This window comes from Heliconius melpomene, chromosome 11 (assembly GCF_056956725.1).
Source record: "Heliconius melpomene rosina isolate 202511_hmr_F chromosome 11, ASM5695672v1, whole genome shotgun sequence".
Classification (NCBI taxonomy): domain Eukaryota; kingdom Metazoa; phylum Arthropoda; class Insecta; order Lepidoptera; family Nymphalidae; genus Heliconius; species Heliconius melpomene.
Window position 1 is genome coordinate 12,210,001 of NC_140399.1, and position 5,000 is coordinate 12,215,000.

Genomic DNA, 5,000 nt, shown 5'->3' on the forward strand with positions numbered 1-5,000 from the left:
GGTCGTGGCGGTGGTCGTGGCGGTGGTGGTGGTGGTGGTGGTGGTGGTGGTGGTGGTGGTGGTGCTGGTGCTCTTGGTCACGGTGTTCACTCCCCATCAACTCTCATTCACCATTCCACCCGGCCGTCCGTCTGTCAGTCGGCACGTCCCGAGTGTCGCGACCGTCGCTCTGTACATATGTGAGGTGTCGACGAGCCAAACGTATGAGCGTAGTCGACCCTCCACGGAGGTTTTGTAGTAGTATTCGTGTGTTACTATAACGCATAAATACACACAACACACCCATACCACACATAATATTGTGGTGTTGTACAGTGTCGGTCGACGGGCGCGCGCGTGCGGTTGGTTATGTTTGTTGTGGGGGTTTGTTGTGGGGCTCTCTCGCTCTTCTTGTGATTAGTAGTCACAGTTTTGCGTAGAGTGTCTCGCGTCTCTCCCCATTACGGGCATCAACGCCGCACGATTTGCGTTGTTCGTATATCAACTTTGATACATTGTTATATCGATGTTTGTTCAGCGACCGTTCTAATACCAGTGTGCGCGGCCACCCTTTGCGGGGCGACACGTTCCTTTAAAATTGGCCACGATCTCTCCAACACCGAGCGTTGATTTGTATACACAACATGTTCACGCTCATGTTAAACGAGAGATTATGAGAGTGTGTTGTGTGCGTTTTGCGACCGTTGTCGCTGCGCACGCATCAAAGATCTCGTCAGAGAACGTTCAGTACTGCGACCGAGCACCGGCACACACCGCCACCGCTTTCGTCTTCGTTCTAACCGACGACGGCGTCTGCGCGTGCGTTGTGCGGCGCGCGCGTCGTGTGTAATATCGGAGCGGCGATAGTTTGCGCGCGAACCGACATGCATTCATTCATTCATTCATTTGTTTGTTTGTTTGTTTGTGTGTTATCGCTCGTCGCGTAAGCTTTCAAAGTTCAAAATTTATTATAATTTTATTTTTTAAAAGTCATCGCGACGCGTCTCTCGACGCCCGCGTTCGACGTTTAACAAAATAAATAAAACAACGCGAGAGTTAGCGATGTTGTTATTGTTAGCTCCCTGGTTGATCCTGCCAGTAGTTATATGCTTGTCTCAAAGATTAAGCCATGCATGTCTCAGTGCAAGCCGTATTAAGGCGATACCGCGAATGGCTCAATATATCAGTTTTGGTTCCTTAGATCTTACTCAGTTACTTGGATAACTGTGGTAATTCTAGAGCTAATACATGCAATCAGAACTCTGACCAGTGATGGGATGAGTGCTTTTATTAGATCAAAACCAATCGACGGAGGGCTTCGCGTCCGAAGTCGTTAATTTTGATGAATCTGGATAACTTTTGCCGATCGCATGGTCAAGTACCGGCGACGCATCTTTCAAATGTCTGCCTTATCAACTTTCGATGGTAGTTTCTGCGACTACCATGGTTGTCACGGGTAACGGAGAATCAGGGTTCGATTCCGGAGAGGGAGCCTGAGAAACGGCTACCACATCCAAGGAAGGCAGCAGGCGCGCAAATTACCCACTCCCGGCACAGGGAGGTAGTGACGAAAAATAACGATACGGGACTCTTTCGAGGCCTCGTAATCGGAATGAGTACACTTTAAATATTTTAACGAGGAACAATTGGAGGGCAAGTCTGGTGCCAGCAGCCGCGGTAATTCCAGCTCCAATAGCGTATACTAAAATTGTTGCGGTTAAAAAGCTCGTAGTTGCATTTGTGCGCCGCGCTGTCGGTGCACCGCATCCGCGGTGATACTGACACGTCTGCGGAGCATATCGTCGGTGAGCCGGCGGTAAAACGCCGGTTCAATATCAAAATCCTATCGCGGTTCTCTTCGGTGAGTGTCGAGATGGGCCGACAATTTTACTTTGAACAAATTAGAGTGCTCAAAGCGGGCTCAAAATGCCGCTTGAATATTTCGTGCATGGAATAATAGAATATGATCTCGGTTCTATTTTGTTGGTTTTCAGAACTCCGAGGTAATGATTAATAGGGATAACTGGGGGCATTCGTATTGCGACGTTAGAGGTGAAATTCTTGGATCGTCGCAAGACGAACATCAGCGAAAGCATTTGCCAAAGGTGTTTTCATCAATCAAGAACGAAAGTTAGAGGTTCGAAGGCGATTAGATACCGCCCTAGTTCTAACCGTAAATATGTCGTCTAGCGATCCGCCGACGTTAATACAATGGCTCGGCGGGCAGCTTCCGGGAAACCAAAGATTTTGGACTCCGGGGGGAGTATGGTTGCAAAGCTGAAACTTAAAGGAATTGACGGAAGGGCACCACCAGGAGTGGAGCCTGCGGCTTAATTTGACTCAACACGGGAAATCTCACCAGGCCCGGACACCGGAAGGATTGACAGATTAACAGCTCTTTCTTGATTCGGTGGGTGGTGGTGCATGGCCGTTCTTAGTTGGTGGAGCGATTTGTCTGGTTAATTCCGGTAACGAACGAGACTCTAGCCTGCTAAATAGGCGTCGTCATTTAGGTGTGCGCGATTTCGGTCGCGCAACTCACTGGCGACGTATTAAAATTCTTCTTAGAGGGACCGGCGTCTTCGAGCCGCACGAGATTGAGCAATAACAGGTCTGTGATGCCCTTAGATGTCCTGGGCCGCACGCGCGCTACACTGAAGGAATCAGCATGTTCTCCCTGGCCTAGAGGCCCGGGCAACCCGTTGAAACTCCTTCGTGCTGGGGATTGGGGTTTGCAATTATCCCCCATAAACGAGGAATTCCTAGTAAGCGCGAGTCATAAGCTCGCGTTGATTACGTCCCTGCCCTTTGTACACACCGCCCGTCGCTACTACCGATTGAATGATTTAGTGAGGTCTTCGGACCGACACGCGGTGGCTTCACGGCCGTCGGCGTTGCTGGGAAGTTGACCAAACTTGATCATTTAGAGGAAGTAAAAGTCGTAACAAGGTTTCCGTAGGGGAACCTGCGGAAGGATCATTAACGTGTTTGTGTGTTGTCGAAATACATCACACATAACAAAGATATATGATTATACAAAAAAAAGGCGATGAGAGCGAAAGCGCCCGCGCAACATTTTCGACGAAAAGACAACAAATCGAGAGCGCACGACGGTGCATCGCGTCGCCACAGAGCGGAACAGTGTCGCCGGCGCGCGCGCGCGCGCGCGCTCCCTGCAAACTTGCTGGAACGTGTGCACGTGTGCGTGCGGGGTGGTCGGCTCGGCGAGCCGGCGGTGGAACGCGATCGACGCAGACCGGTGAGAATCCGCGCCGCGAGTCGATCGCACCGCTGCTGACAGGCTCGCCGCTATACGAGTCCACACCACCATAGGCGTATACTTTTCGCTAGTCGGCGACGAGATGATGTCGTGTGTCGTCCTCGTCGATACTGCGGGGGCGGTCGTTCTCCGCTAAACTATATAATGCGGTCGGACGGGGGACGGACGGACGTCGCGCCGCGGCGGCAGTCGAGAGCTCTACGTTTGCCCGTATTGCGAACGACTCCGCGCCGCGACAGATGTCCGTGTCCCTGTCTGTAGTGTGTCCGTGATCGCGCCGGCATCGTCTCCTCCGCACACTCGTGCGTGGTGGGCGTGGCCCGGCGCCGATCGTCGGTAGATCACAAACAAACAAACAAATTGAACATCCATAATCTCTACGCACGTCGTCTCCGACGAGTCCACGTGCGGCGAGTGTGGTTGTTGATGATGACGACGTAGTCGACAATGTTCGTGACACGTTTCAAACATTTTTAAACATGTTATTTTTGCGTTGGTCTTTACTGATCGCGCAAAATAAACAAACCACTACCCTGAACGGTGGATCACTTGGCTCGCGGGTCGATGAAGAACGCAGTTAACTGCGCGTCATAGTGTGAACTGCAGGACACATTTGAACATCGACATTTCGAACGCACATTGCGGTCCGTGGGGTTACATCCAGGACCACTCCTGTCTGAGGGCCGGCTGCATAAAAACAAATGCCACACTGTACGCTGACCGCGTACAAATGGCGGTTCCGTCGAGTGCGAGCGCACAGCTCGCTATCGCGGTCCGTTCAAATATGCGACCAACCAATGTCGTGCGCCGCGCCGCCTCCCCGGTGGCCGGCGCCGACTCGCTTCGCAACACACTTGTGCGAACGGCAATGCGAGTACACCTCTCATTGCCGACGGAGGAGGCGCGACCCGTTCTCTCCTGTACCCTTCGAGATAAAAATCAGAGGGTCCACGGGAGTTGAACTAGTGCCGCGCCGAATCCGGTGTGCGCGCACGCGAGATAGAGATGTCTCCGTGCGTTCACGCTCGCGCGTCTCGCGTATAGCGCGAGTATAGTGGGTAGCGTACGCTCAGTAGGCGGACTCGACGTCCGAAGTGCGCGTCGACGCCGACGCTCGTCGGGGGAGGAGGGTGGCGGAAGTGTGAGATACGGCGGCGGATCGTCGCTGTGATCGAACGCGTCCAACGCCCGCCCCGCGAGATCGGCGCCTTCGCGCCGACGGATATCGCGTCTGCCTCGTTTTTTTATCGTTGGCCTCAGATCAGGGAGGATCACCCGCCGAATTTAAGCATATTAGTAAGCGGAGGAAAAGAAACTAACCAGGATTTCCTTAGTAGCGGCGAGCGAACAGGAAATAGCCCAGCACTGAATCCCGCGGTTGTAACGATCGCGGGAGATGTGGTGTTCGGGAGGTCCCGCTTTCTCGTCGTCGCCACTCCTGTCCAAGTTCGTCTTGAACGGGGCCGTTTTCCCGTAGAGGGTGCCAGGCCCGTAGCGACGGAGCGAGACGGCGAGAGGGACTCTCCTCAGAGTCGGGTTGCTTGAGAGTGCAGCCCTAAGTGGGTGGTAAACTCCATCTAAGGCTAAATATTACCGCGAGACCGATAGCGAACAAGTACCGTGAGGGAAAGTTGAAAAGAACTTTGAAGAGAGAGTTCAAGAGTACGTGAAACCGTTCAGGGGTAAACCTGCGAAACTCGAATGAACGAACGGAGAGATTCACCGTCATTCGGCGGCGTAC

The 5,000-nt window shown here is 52.9% G+C and overlaps 3 non-coding genes across 3 annotated transcripts in view; all 3 read left to right on the top strand.

Moving 5' to 3' along the window:
- Positions 1 to 1,058: 1,058 nt before the first annotated feature.
- Positions 1,059 to 2,961, top strand: LOC146534966 (small subunit ribosomal RNA). Its single transcript, XR_014878503.1, has one exon. It is a non-coding gene; the product is annotated as a small subunit ribosomal RNA (ribosomal RNA).
- An 827-nt stretch (positions 2,962 to 3,788) lies between these two features.
- On the top strand, positions 3,789 to 3,945 carry LOC146534967 (5.8S ribosomal RNA). Its single transcript, XR_014878510.1, has one exon. It is a non-coding gene; the product is annotated as a 5.8S ribosomal RNA (ribosomal RNA).
- Positions 3,946 to 4,510: 565 nt separating this feature from the next.
- LOC146534968 (large subunit ribosomal RNA) overlaps positions 4,511 to 5,000 on the top strand; it is a 4,026-nt gene continuing 3,536 nt past the window's right edge. Inside the window, exon 1 of the ribosomal RNA XR_014878512.1 lies at positions 4,511 to 5,000. This exon is cut by the window's right edge and continues 3,536 nt beyond it. This is a non-coding gene — a ribosomal RNA (large subunit ribosomal RNA).